This window comes from Callospermophilus lateralis, chromosome 8, assembly GCF_048772815.1.
Source record: "Callospermophilus lateralis isolate mCalLat2 chromosome 8, mCalLat2.hap1, whole genome shotgun sequence".
NCBI lineage: Eukaryota > Metazoa > Chordata > Mammalia > Rodentia > Sciuridae > Callospermophilus > Callospermophilus lateralis.
Genome location: NC_135312.1, coordinates 70158535 through 70173760, shown reverse-complemented (window position 1 = coordinate 70173760; position 15226 = coordinate 70158535). Strand labels below are relative to the sequence as shown.

Below are 15226 nucleotides of genomic sequence, written 5' to 3'. Positions count from 1 at the left end.
GATGAGGGTAAGCAAACAGGTTCAACAAAGAACAAAACAGCAAACAGCTAGGATTTGCAGGCTCTATGGTCTCTTCCACTTACCCAACTCTAACCATAGAGCTGGAAAAGAAGCAAAGCCAAGATGTAAAGAATCAGTAAATGCTGTCCAAAAAAACTTTAAGTGGAGAAACACAAGACAGGAAGAGGGTGGTGGCACTGGTAAATTTGCCTATTTGGCAGTAGTTTGAGTAGAAAATGAGTAGAAATATTAGAGGTATTAGTACTGTAGTAGTAATTTTGTTTTGCACCTGAGGTGGGTTGATTTACAGTGCTGTTCTGGTAAAAAAAAATTACAGTCTTATAGAAAAGCAGAGGATTCAAGATGTGGATCAGCAGTGAGATACATGTGCTTTGGAATTGAGGCAGAGGCAGGATACAAATTGAAGCCTGTGAGACTCTAGCCTGTGCTTTCAGTCATGGCTTTATTGCCTCTAGAAAGTTCACATCAGGATCCAGGCATTTGGAACCAAGAAGCTTGTTGACCTGTCATCTAATAAGACATGATGAGATTCCATAGAAGAAAACAAAGTTATGGAAGGTTAAGAGACTTTCTACAAATCATAATTGTTGAAAAGAAAGAATAAATGTGTCTCTTGCTTTTCCTGCACCACTACTATACCTGCTTCCAATAATAACTGAAGAAAAGTTGGCATCTGCAGAGCACTCATAAAATGCATTCATTGTCTCAATTATTCTTCAAACCACTCTTATGATAGAGATACAACTGACTTCTCTGTTCTCATGCTACATTTAAGAACTAATGCAAAAAATAATGAATGATTTGCCAAAGATTATACATCCAAGAGGAGGTAGAGCTAAGGCATGAACACTGGTATGGTGTCTGAGGCCAGGCTCTGCACCACCAGAGTGTACAGACCACAGCTTCCTTTTCACTTTAGTGCTCTTTGGGGCCCTGAGAAAGCACATCACATCTCTAAAAAATACTCAGAAGCCTCTACGTTTTGACATATTACTAATATGCTGAAAATGGTGTGTCCAGCATCAAACAGAAATTAAGCAGTAGCTGTGCTGTCACCACAATAAGTATCTATGGTATCAAAGCTCTTAATACACTGCCTGACCAGTAACTGCTACAAAGAGTTTCTAGAGGAGTTTCCTTCTGGAAACCATCCAGACTTTGAGAATAAAACATTTTTCTTATTTTTTTTATAGATGTAGATGGACAGGATGAGTTTATTTTATTGCTTATTTATGTATGTCATGCTAAGGATCAAACCCAGTGCCCCACACATATTAGGCAAGCTATTTTGCCACTAAGCCACCCACCTAACCTGGAAATAAAACCTTTTCTAATACTGTTAGCAGCTTTCACATTTCTTTTCCCATTCCCTGTATCTAAGCTCTTGCAATAACTATAGATTCATAGGTTTTTTAAAGAAATGATAATCTACATATGATGCATCCCCTTTCGAAAATTTCCTGAAATTGTAACAGTCTGAAAAATCACAACTGGACACCTGACCAGAATGCTGCTATGAAACAGTCAAGGCAGAGTATTTCCATGGCCACAAGATCCATTGGGCTGTCCTGCTCTGATCCACTCACCTTTGGCCCTCCCCTACCTCACTAACCCCCAACAACCTGTCATTTTCTAATTTTAATAATGTTATATAAGTGGAATATGTAGTAAGTTCTGCTACAGAGATAGTGTCACTTTACTGAGGAAAGTACTTTCAAAACAAATTCAGTTCTGTTTACAAAATATTTCAGCCTCACTTAGCATTGAACTTTCCATAGTTCCTTGGAAATATAGAAACTTTGAAAGTAGTAATGAAAAGACAAATACAACTGAGCAACTTATATAACCCCAGGAATAATAAACAAGAAGGGTGGCCAACCACCTGATTTTCCCAGGGACTAAAAAAAATATTAACCACTGAAACAGGGACAATCTAAGGCAAACTAAACTGATCTGGTTACCCTACACTCACGTGTTCATACTCTAGACTTATGGTCTAAATGGTCTCTCTCTCTTCAATATGTCTTTTTTTTTAGAGAGAGAGAGAGAGAGAGAGAGTTTTTTAATATTTATTTTTAGTTTTCGGCGGACACAACATCTTTGTTTGTCTGTGGTGCTGAGGATCGAACCCGGGCCGCACGCATGCCAGGCAGCGCGCTACCGCTTGAGCCACATCCCCAGCCCTCAATATATCTTTTGTCATAGTAAAGAATGCTCAATATCACCAGAAACTTCTAAGAGGACAGCTTCAAATAAAGTAGAGCAACAAAACCATGAGACCAAGGAGATGTATTCTGAACCTGAAACCTACTTCCATAAATGTTTTTACTTGAAAATGTTAAGAGAAGGATAGGTATGTATGAAACAAGATTCAGCTTTTATTATCTAACTGAAACTACCCACTGGGAGAAAAAAGATGTATGTCCACTTCTCTGATATAAGATATTTTATTTTTTTTACAAATCTTTCTCTAGCTGGGGATATAGCTCAGTTAGTAGAGTGCTTGCCTTGCATGCACAAGGCCTTGTGTTCAATCCCCAGCCCACACACACACACAAAATCTTAGTCTAAAAATTAATATCAAGATTTTACTTGATACATGGAAAATAACTAAAGCCTTTCACCCTGTAATACGTTATAATATATAAAAATATAATAATCTAATTATTTAATCATCAAATTGATATAATCAAATCAAATTATCAAAGTTCAAAATGAATTAAAATGTGCATACTGGCTGTTTCATACACATATGCATCTCTGTGTTCACACACACACACTTGCAGAATCATTACATAGCTTTACCATGTAAAATGAGACAGATTTGGAGGATATAGAGGGCAAAGTGTCTGTCATTGCTGCTGTGCACCTCAGTCTCTGACCTACACAGTGAGTGGAGGACCCACCCTTCAGCAGGCATTGTCAGCACCATTCTTTTCTCAGAATAACAAGAAAGAAGATCTGGATCACTAGTTCCTTCTCTGTCTGCTAAAACAGAGTCTTGAATGACAGACAGCATCTTTGAAGGGTTGTCCACAGGATGGGTTTTACTTTCAGGGTTAATGTGTAAGGTGAGAAAAGGAAGCAAAGAGAAGATGTGCTCTTCATTTCCAGCTTCATACCAAGAATCAAACCAAGAATTTTCTGTAACAAGAACAATGTCACTTGAGAAGCACTGTGAGAAATTTGGATAGTACCTTTAAAACCTGCATAACTAGCGTGCACAGCCTGGTAGAGTCCCAGTTGCAGCCATGTGTCCCACTGCATCCACTGTCGCTCACCTCTGCTCCTTTCTCTGCTGCTCCTCTGGGCTGAGACCATGTGCTTCCGCAGGCCGCCTCTGGCGCAGCTCGCTGGGTTTTCCTGGGGCATGGACCTGGAGAGACACATGGCCCTAGGTCAGGGATGGCGAGCCCGGGATGGCTCTGCTCCTAGCAGTCCTGCTGGCCCTGCTGGCGCCCTGGGTGGGCCGAGGTGGCGCCTCCGCAACCACCTCACGCAACAGCACGCTGGAGGTCCAGCTGGAGCACCGCTGGGAGAGCCTGGGGCGCCTTGCTGGTAGCCTCACAGCACATGAAGGCTGCCATCCAGAACACGCCTGCGATTGCCAGCTGGGCAACAAGCAGCCGCAAAGGCTGTACTACAACGTGGACATTGGCTTCCACCTCCAGGTGCTCCCAGACTTTGCATTGGCGGCATGCAGGGGACACGAGCTACAGTCTGCTGGAGCTCTCCCCAGTGGAGCGGGGCATCTTGAGCATCTTCGGAGTGGCCAGCAGATTATTCCTCAATGGGAAAGATCAATATTTCATCACTATACTCAGAAAAGCACATATTTAAAACTCATGAATTATTTATTTCTGGATTTTTTTCATGCAACAACTTAGAACTGCAGCTGACCTAGTAACTAAAATTATGGAAAGGAAACTGAAAAAGAGGGATCTCCTGTAATAAGAAAAAAAAGGAAAAGAAGGAAAGAAAGAAAAGTCATAGTGCTCTTTCTATTACCCGGGTATTACTTTAGGTCCAAAGATTCACACATTTTTACACATTTTCAACAGGTTATTGTACAGCAATCCTGACGCAGGCATTATTATTATGCCATTTTTACAGAAAAGAAAAGAAAAATCCTGAGCCATTGAGTAGGGTGCTCAAGTATTTCCTCTTTTCAATCTTTAACTATTATATATTCCTTAATATGTTAATAGTAAGAACAGAAATTGTACTAAATAAAGGATGTTTTCCATTAAAAATTCAGACATTTTTTAAGTTTTAATTACTAAATGCTTTTCAAAAATTATATGACTAACAATATTCTTAATTCATCACAAAAATCAAAGAAATTATTAATATGTACCTAGGGCATTTACAATTTATTCAAATTCATAAACAGTCCAGTAGCTGAAGGCCATGCACTAAATAACTAGAGAGTTCACTAACAAACAAGGATCAGAGATCAGCCAAAGGCAGGTTGCCAATGTCTCCTTTCACTTCAAATTAAATTGACACAAGTACTTTTCACATTCATTTCTACAGAAAAAATTCTTAAATGTAGCTATAATTTGAATAAGTAACTTCAGTCCAAACATGGAAGCTTCTATCCAGACTGAAATTAAGAAAAAATGTTAATAAAATTATCAGGAGTGAATTAATTTTCCAAAGTTCTTGGCATGATATAGATTTCAAAATAGAATGTCAAATTCTAAAAAGCACTGGTATATGATAATTTAGAGCACTAAATTATGCAATAATGGTATCTCAGTGATTTTTATACCATCAAAGGTAGGTGTTAAAAAGAAAATGAACACAGACTTCATATAGGTGAGATTCTAAATACCAAACATTACTCAGCATAAGTCATTCTCACAACAGCTTCATGCATTAAGGTATAGACTCCAATTATAAAAATATACACATTGTACATATCACCAGAGGACATAATTTATTTCTCAAACAAAATAATTTATTTCTTCTAGTGATGAATGAGCAAGTCTAAACTGAAAGAAAGATTCATGCTGTCAAAGATAAATAAGTTCTAATTCCTCCTAATTTATAATCTTCCAAGGTAAAACAGTATATTTTTTGAGCAGGCATTTAAACTAAGCTCTAAATCATGAAGAATAATTATCCTGGGTAAAGAATGAACTAGTGCTGCTAGAGTTGTCTGATCCTAAATTTTCTAATTTCACAGCACATTTTTCCCAAGGGGCTTTCCAAGTAATGATTGTGGTGAGATTGAAGCTGAACCTTTTCCCAACCAGGCTGTTGAGCTGAGTCTGGTATAAGCAATATTTTTTGTATATTTATTAGTTATATATATTTTTTTATTCATTTTAATTAGTTACACATGACAGTACAATGACCTTGACATATCAAATATTTGAATCAGATGGGATATAATTTCTAATTTTTCTGAGTATACAGGTTGCAGAATCACATTGATCATGCAAGCACGTATATACACACACAGTAATAATAATGTCTGATTCATTCTACTGTTCTTCCTATCTTCCCAAACCCTCCCCTCCCCTCCCCTCCCATCACTTCTCCCTATCTAATCTAGGGTAACTGTATTCTTTTTTTTCTCACATCTTTATGCATGTATTTTGTATAACAATGAGGGAAACTATAAAGACAGGGTTGCCCACCCATTGCTCTCTGCATCTCACTTTTCTACCTAATGCCTCCCCTTCTCTGCCTCTGCCTTTCTCATCTCCTATTTACTAATTTTGTTCAGAATTCACTTCTTATTGAGACAAGACTCCTAAGCAAGAGTGGAATCAGCTGAAAAGGCTGCTTTCTGTTGGCTGAATGTCACCAACCTCTCCTGATGCCTCCTCCCAATCTGCACTCTTTTGGAATTTTTTCTCTGTCTTTCTCCAAATATGGCAGATTCTGAGAGCATGCATCTTTAAATCTGAAGCTTAATTTTGCTATATATAAAGAACTTGGTTGAAATTCACTTTCTTTTAGAGCTTGAAATATGTTATTTCAGGACCTTCTGGTATTGAGGGTTGGGGTTGAGAAATCAGCTGAAATCTAAATTGGTTTACCCCTATATGTAATATTTTTTCTTGCAGCCTTTAAAATTCTATTCTTAATCTGTTGGTTATTCACTATTATTATAATGTGTCTTGGGGAGGTTTTGCTGTAATTTTTTTCATCTGGGATCCTGTAAGGCTCTTGTAGTTGATTTTCCATTTAATTCTTTAGATTTGGAAAATTTTCTGATATTATTATTTTTTAAAAGGTTATGCATTACTTTGGTTTGTATCTTCAAGACTTCATTTATTTTGGTCTTTTCATGTTATCTCATATTTCTTACAATTTCTGTTCAAAATCTTTTACCATCTTCTTGGTGTGGTTGATTTCATATTTAAGAGTATCTATTTTGTCTTCATTGCCTGTAGTTTTTTTTTTTTTTTTTCTAAGTGGTCCAGTCTGATAATGATATTTTTCATTGAAATTTTAATTTGGTTTATTGTTGTCTTCATTTGAAGATTTTTGCTTGATGTTTTCCATAATCTCTGACTCTTTATTGATGCGATATTTTACTTATTGTATTTCCTCTACTTTATCATACTTCTTTTCAAAGTTCAGCCAAATTATGTATCTTCTAAATTCCTTTCTGATATTTCTCCTACTCTATCATCTATAGATTCCATTGCTGGAAGTTGCTGGTTTTTTGAGGCACTTTGATCTCTTGATTTTCATGTTGTTTGTGTTTTTTTCCCCACATTGAAGCATGACTCTGGGGCAGTTGTTTCTACCCTGTAGTCTTACAGTGTCCATGAATTTTCCCAGTACCTCACATTTAAGGGGAAGACAACTATTAATAGCACCCAATGCAAACAATATACACCTTTAATCCTAATAGCTCCCATTAAAGCATCCACAGTTTGTCACAATAAACAGAAATGATGTATTAAATTATTGTCTACGATATAAATAGTAAGTTTGCTAAAAGGGTTCACAATTTATAATGAAGGACAATGAGAGAACAGAAGTACTCTAAGATGTGGTGTTTTTAAGGGAGAAAGAGAGAATATAGAGATAAAAGTGAGAAAAAATAATAGAGGTTTGTTTTTAGTATGAGAGAAGTGAGAAAGAGAAACCAGGAAGACAGGTGAGAAAAAAATATAAAGATTTAGGGGAAAAAATATAATATATATATATATAATCTCATATTTATGGGTACGCTGCTAGTGGTCACCATCTGAATTATATATATATACATTTATTAACAGGAACCAGTGGATTGTGACCAATGAAATTCTAAATATATATATAGCAAAACTTTAATATTATATTAAGACAGCCCATTCCTCAATAAATTAATAAATTTTAAAAATTGCATTCAAAGATAATAGAAAAAAAAGAGAAAGAAAAAAAGGGAAAAAAAGAAAAAGAACCCAAAGATAATAGAAATATGAGAAAGGGGAAGGAAAGTCTCAATTGAAAATTAAATGATGGCTTCTATTTGCTTTCAAAATTTTTATCAATATTTCTTCTTCACCAATAGATAGAATTTTCTAAAGTTTTATGGTGACTTCATTCTGGTGGGTTCCAGACCAGTTGGTTGTGTGAGCTAATAGCAAGATGCTCTTACATCCACTTCCACTCTTTACACCCATTGCAGACAGTCCTTTCTGTCCCCAATCAGTTCAAGACTCACTAAGCTGGAGTGAGCCTGGGTTTCTCAAGCTTGTTCAACCTGAGCTCTCCCTGAGGAACTGCCCCTTGTCTCTGGCTTTCCACAGCTTTCCAAACTCAGACTGGCCCACACAAACCTAGCTGCAATCTGATGAACCTGTGTTTCAGCTTCCCAGACTCTGCTTTACTGCAGTTGAAGATTTCAATGCCATTTTATTTTGCAGAGAGGCAACAAGAGATGCACTTACACTAAGGAGTGACCCTGCAAAGAGGCATCCAGATGGTGGCCACTAGCACACCCCACAGAAAGACCTCAGGTGTAACCAGACCCACAAGTAGCATACCAATATATGTCCAAACCCTGGCCAGTGTCCCCAGACTTAGGTGGCCATGCCTCATGATGGTGTCAGTGTTGATGGAAAACCTGCAATCTCCAGTGGGTATCCCATGATGGTTGTGGGCATGTGTAGAAAAAACTGTGGGTACTGTGAGAATGAACTTGCAGGAATCAGAGGGCAGTGATCAGTGATACAACTGCAGTGTGTGAACAGTCTGCAGACTAACATTGGGTAATCCATGGATGGGTGGCAGGTGGCAGGTAATGGGTAGGCAATAGGTGGGTAAATGGGCCTTGATATATCTTTTGCATGTGTTAACTCTGCTTCATTTCTTCTGCCCTGTTGTAACAAAGGCTGCCAGTGCCCTTTGCCAGGATCTCTGTAAAAGCTTCCCAAATATTGTTTCCAACTTGACCTTTGCTATCCATTATCCACAGAGCAGTCAGTTTTTCTTATTAAACAAAATCAGATCATGGCACTCTCCTGGTTGAAAACCTTATACTGCATCTGAAAAAAATCTAAATCTGTGTTCAAAGACAAAGCCCCAGGTGACCTGAACCTGCTTCTCTCAACTGTACTACAGCCACTCTGGCTTTTTTCAGACCTCAAAACTTACCAGACACCTGCCCACCTTAGCTCCTCTGCAAATGCTGTGCCCAGTGTCAAGCCCCATCTTTTTGTGTCACTGGATCCTTCTTCAAATTTGGTTTAAAATGTTTATCTTTGAAAAAGTCTTCTCTGGTCATTTGATAATGCTTATGTGTTTATACTTTTCTCATTTTTGTCATTTTACTTTTATTGCACTGTTAATTTAGTAACAGGGACAAGTGGAATGTGACAAAAATGAGGCTTCTTTTAAGTCCTAGTTGAAGAAAAGTGTGCCTTTCCTTTATTTTACAGAACACAGGCCATAGAAGTACAAATAAAGTGACTCAGTGAAGTATATGATAATGGTCATCAAAACATAAGAGAAAAGAAAATGAGCTGAGTTAAGGCCACAAATGGTGTTAAAAGGCCACAATATACAGTGTATATTCATCTGTATTAAATCTTCAGAGTAGAAAAATTAGTGAGAAAGAAAAATTCATGGTTCCTGTACCTAGAGAAGAAGTAAGAATGCGAATGGTTACAATTGAGTAAAGGGTTGTCTTTGGGGTAGAGAAGAATTTCAAATAGACCGTGGTGATAGATGAACAACAGTGTGAATGTGCTAATGACTAGAACCAGAACTGGGTACTTCACAAGTCAATTTTATTGTGGCTACAGGATATGTCAATAAAGATATTATTTTTTTAACAGGGTACATGAGATGAACTGCTGTGAAGTTGCTATATCACACTAATGGAAACACAAGCTCTCAAACGTCAGGCCATATTATTTATCACTTTACCTGCAGAGCTTAGTACAGACCTGGTACCTACTGCCTGAGTGATGACTGGATACTAGGGACTGTTGTTTGGAAGCAAATAGTCTAACCATTAGATCTAGCTAAGGTTTGCTCAGCTCTGATTTCAACAAAGAGTGAGCCCTCATGAGAAATAATTTCACATTAACCATATGTGAAACTTAGTAATCCACAAAAGACTCCTAAATCTGTGCCAGTATTTGATAATTATGTACAAATATAAAAGTCATTTAATATCAGAAGGCCCATCACTATCCCTAAACTCCACAGAGAGAGAAAAGAAGCTAAGCAAGACTTAGCATTCTCCCCTGGCACTTGGCTGAGTATGGCATCAAAATTCCAGAGGCTAAGTAAAGTGCCTTCTACCATATCTTCACTCTCATGGGAAAGTGGAGATGAACTCTGTCACAAGCATTCACAACAATTACCAGGAAGGTACTATTTGAACACCGAGGACCATCCTCAGTGTTAGAGCTCTACCTCTAAAATATTCTTTGGCTTTAAAAACCCTAGTTACTTTCTTTCCCCATCTAATTATCCACAGAATCTTTGTGATAAGACTTCTGCTATTCTCATTCATAGAATGCCATGAAGACTGAGAGCAGTTCTGCAGGCAAGTAAGAAAAGTGTTTGCCTCCATGTCATTTGCATGGACTTCATGTTTTCCATTTCTGCTTCTACGATATTAAACTCTTGTCATCAAAGTTAAACACTATATTGCCAACTCAAATGGAACAAAGTCTTTCTAATGGGCTACCCTTCTAGAGCTTTTAAGTCTGCACAGAAAGAGTTCCTTGCCTGCCACACACTACCAGTAGCATCATGGCATCAGCTACCTGCAGTCACCAAGAGAAGATACTAGAGACCTCCATCACTCCAGCTGCACTCAGCAGTGATGTAGACCTCAAACTTTACCATCCAACTACTGCCAGCCAGTGCCCATGACCTGGTCTAACATTGTCTGTATGGCAGCCCTTCTCATGACTCCTGACAATGTGAAAGAAAATATGAAGTTCTCAGAATTATCTTGGTCGCTGAGGCTTTCACTATGCACAGTGGGATTCTGTGTCAATCACAGAACAGGCAACTGAGTCAACAGGCTGGATTCTATTGCTTGAGCCAACATAACACTTTCCATCTTGTACTTACTCACTCTCAGGGACACTGTTTTGCCTCAGAATAACATTAGCTTAGGCAAAAGAATCCTGTGACTTAAACTCCTGGATGTGGTCACAACAGAAACACACAAAAGAACTTTCTGCACTTTAGAAACCATCACTTGGAAAAGCACCAAGGATATTTTACAGGATCTGAGGCCACTGGGGCAGAGGGGCTGTGCCCTAGGCTGAAGCATATTCTTTACTCACCCAGTCTTCTATGAGTCACAGAACATATGTAACAGAACACAGCCATGCAGAGAAACCCACCTACAGCATCCTCAAGGCTACATGCCTGGACATTAGTTGTTTTTCTTTTTTTCTTTCTTTCTTTCTTTTTTTTTTTTTTTTTTTTTTTTGGTGTGTGTGGGGTGCATACTGCACAGACTTCACTAATTTGGACTCTAGTTGACAAATTCTTTTCCTGTTTGACATCTAGTGGTGAATATCACTACTCTAGCTCCATAAATCATTCTCCCTGCTCCATAAATAAAGCTAGGGTGCCCTGGACACATTGCTCTTTGGTGATATTCCAAGCTGCCAGAGAATGGAATCAAATGCTCACAAAGGCAGTTCCAGGAGGCATTCACAGCATCTTGTCATTCCAGATCAAGCCCCCACCAAAGTCATGAGCAGGCCCTAGCCAACAATCCTGCCTTTTCTTTGTACAAGTCCCAGATACCTTAAAACCTAGGAAATCTAGAATTTCTTCTCAGTCTGTTACGTCCAAGCCTCCAAATGCTCATGTTCCCACCCCATTTTCCTATAGGTCCTGATCTTCACTTCCCCCTGACAATTATACTCACTCTAACATTTTCTTATGTACCTTAATCTTCTCACTGCTCTTAACTTTTTTCCTTTTTACTATCTCAGCCCCTTATTATCATGGTCACTTACTACAATTTTTCAATCCTTCTCAAATTCCATTTTGAATTCCAGACTTCCAATACCCCACAAGTTAGTCTAGATTTACTGGAAAGCACAGCCTTTGTAACAGTCTGCAAACCAACTGTTTATAGAAGTGATCCCAGAACAGAATGAGAAAAGAGTGAATAACTCACAGGGAAATCTCAGGAAGGGATGTGGAGTTGAAGTTTAATTTCTGATACACATGCATTCAACTGTTCTACTTTTGTAAGTGTCAAAACCCATCCATCAAAAAATTCAACTCTACCATGTTCCTGGATTCCATCACCTGAGCTCTTTGAATGGGAGGAGAGGCCTAATTTCTGGAATTGTCTGAATGGACTAGCTGAGAACAAGAAGACAAAGCCTATACACACACTTTCTGCTCTTTGTCAACTATAACTATTCATCCAATCCACTGGTGCTCACACTCTTCTAACCGTATCATTCTAACAGTCTAACCGTACCAAACTGCACTTTAGAAACCATCACTTGGAAAAGCACCAAGGATTTTTTACAGGAGCTGAGACCACTGGGGCAGAGTCATTCCATTCCTTATAAAACTCAGAGACAATTGACACATATAACCCCCTTGCAAACTCCCTTAACATTTTGTTCCTGACCCCCTTTATCTGAAACTCGCAACTGGAAAAATTTATCTCCACACACAGTAACTGCATCTGCACTTAATGTTTCCCACAAAATAGTGAGTTTCCTTGTTTGCTATAGACTCTGGATGATAATTAACCCTTTCACTTCTCTTCCAGTTGCACATGTTACTCAGATCTCAAAAGCTCTTTGCAATATTCAGAGAGACTTCAAGTCGACAAAAAAACATTGATTTCACACAAGTATATCTGTCAAAAAATATACACCCATACCTGTTTTATGTTTTCTGACCTGTTAAAGTGAAATCTGTCTCTGACTTTATTAAGTGCCTCAAAGCAAGACCACATACAGTTATGAGATTGTACACTTCATAGCTGTCAGTTCCTGGTTCTCAACAAGGAATGGCCTAGTCCTTAGCCCACATCCCCTTTAAAAGGATTTCGCTCCTGCTATGTATTCACACTCTCTTGCATCTTTCCAACCTCATTCTCCATCAGATAATTTCCATTGACATACAAAAATCATCTGATATCCCTCATCTTAAGAAAAAATTACTACCATCACCTTCCTGTACCCACTATGGACACTACATTATACTCTGCAGCCATTCACAAGAGTGCCAAACAGTTACCTTAATTTTCTCTCTCCATCTTTTATAAACATACATTTAAATTAGTAAAACTTTCCTAACTACAGAAATTAAATGAAGACCAACATTTCTAACACCCTATTATATTCTAAATTCAGTATGTTTACTCAACCTCAATTTTTTAGTAACCTGCTTAGAAATATAAATTTTCAGTCTTATGTGAAAATATATTCACCTTCTCTCTATTTTTGAATGTTGGTTTAGCAGTATACAAAATTTTATTCTTATAGTTACATCCCATGGTTTCCTAAAGATATTATTACATTATCTTGTCCATTATTGCTCTGTTATTTTCTCATTGTTTTTCTTTGTGTGCTGCTTTTAAAACCTTCTTTGTTGGACTGAAGTTGTATCTCAGTAGTAGAGGGCTTGTCTAGCTTGTGTTAGACACTGGGTTTGATCCTCAGCACCACATAATAATAAATAATTAAAATATAAGTGTTGTGTAGACCTATAACTAAAATGTATATATTAAAAAGAGATATTCTTTTGTGGCATGCTGGTGAAAACCTGTAACCCTTGCAGCTCAGGAGGCTGAGACACAAGGATAGAAGTTCAAAGTCAGTCTCAGCAAATGCGAGGCTCTAAGCAACACATTGAGACCCTGTCTCTAAATAAGATACAAAATGGGGCTTGGGGTGTTACTCAGTGGTTGAGTGCCCCTGAGTTCAATAATCATTACCCACATCCCCCCAAATAAGATCTTTAATGTCCTTGAAATTCTTTAGTTAAACTGTAGTATGTATGGCTTTGAATTTGTTTTTACTCAAATTTTTTTCTGCTTCTTGACTCAAAGATTCATCATTTTAGGAAATATTGTAGCAATTATCTCTTTCAACATTATCTAACCCCAATTCTCTCCATTTTTTTTCTGGAATTTTTCTGATATATCTACTGATTAACTTCCTATCCTCTTATTCTTTCTTTCATAATTTTCATATTTCCATTTCAGTGCTTTATTCTGAGTATTTTTCTCACATCTACCAGGATAGCAGTTCTTATTTTAGCTGCATATTGTATGCTTTTTCACTCAAATAACCTTTTTAAGTCATAAATGGACACAACACCTTTATTTTATTTGTTTTTATGTGGTGCTGATGATTAAACCCAGTTCCTCACATGTGGTAGGCAAGCACTCTACCTCAGAGCTACAACTCCAGCCCTTAAATGACTTATTAAATAAATGAAGACCTTTTTACCTGTGTGACAAACCAGAGAATTATGCTGAATACAAAATTCAACTTCAAAAAACTACACTCTGAAATAATTTTCTCACAAAAATTCTTTAAATGACAAAATTATAGAAAAAAATAGCAGATTAGTAATTGCCAGGGTTTAGATATGATTTGAAGCAAGAGAAAAATGAATAGTAGCTATTAAATAGAAATGTGGCAGATCATTGTATGAAACAAAATATTCAGTATCTTATTTGTATCATCAGAAGTATCCTGATTGTGAAACTGTGCTCATTTTTTTTTTTAAGATGTACAAAAACTGGCTAAAAGGGTCATAGCATCATCCGGATTTACTTTCTGAAAATGCATGTGAATTAAAAATTTTCTCCAAACACTATATAATTAAAAATAAAAAAATGGGACAAAAATGAAAAATACTGTAGAATATATGTAAACAAGGATCATAGAGCAGACAAATTCATAGTCAGAAAATAGAATGATGGTTTCCAAAGACTGTTGAGAAAAGGGAATAAAGAATTAATATTTAATGAGTATAGAGCTTCATTTTTCAAAGTTATGGAAATGGATACTTGTAATGGTTACCACACCATGAATGTATTTAATGCCTCTTTTAACTACACATGTTAAAATGGTAAATTTCTTGTTATACAGATATTTTTTCCACAATTAAAAATTATTTTAAAAAACAAAATAAAAAACAACAATCTTTCCAAGAATTCTAGATTTTAAAGAACAAAATCTATATTCCTTTATAGATTCGGGGGCCTACATGGACTCTAATCTCTTTGTCTACCTATCTGTCCTGTATCAACACAGTTGTCTGGCCATAGATTCTTCAGTTCTGCAAGTACATGCAACTTTTTCCTGCACCTGCCTGCCTTTAACCTCTGCCTAGGACATGCCTCCACTGGGCTCTGCACTGCTAACTGCTTTTCATCCTTGGACATCACCCTAAGAGCCAGCACAGCATGGAGGGTCAAGTGTGTTCTCAGAAATCCAAGGGCACTCTTGGTGTCAGCTTGTTTGCGTTTCTTCTCACCAGTAATGTGAGAATCATAACAGCACTGTCTAACCAGGCTGTTGTAATGATTAAACAAATCATTATCTGCAAAACACTTAAAACAGTGCCTGGAACTCAAAGATTGTTAATTATTGTTATTAATATTTATCATGATAGGAATATCACATAAATTATGTTGACTGAGTGAAATTAGACACAAAGGATTTAATATTCAATGATTCTAATAGTATTAAATTTTAGGATAGGTAACAATTGCTAACCTAGGTAAAAG

At 37.3% G+C, this 15226-nt stretch overlaps 1 pseudogene; it reads left to right on the top strand.

Annotated features, from left to right (window-relative positions):
- The first annotated feature begins 3440 nt into the window (after positions 1 to 3440).
- Positions 3441 to 4522, top strand: LOC143406517 (fibroblast growth factor 4-like; annotated as a pseudogene).
- Positions 4523 to 15226: the final 10704 nt, after the last annotated feature.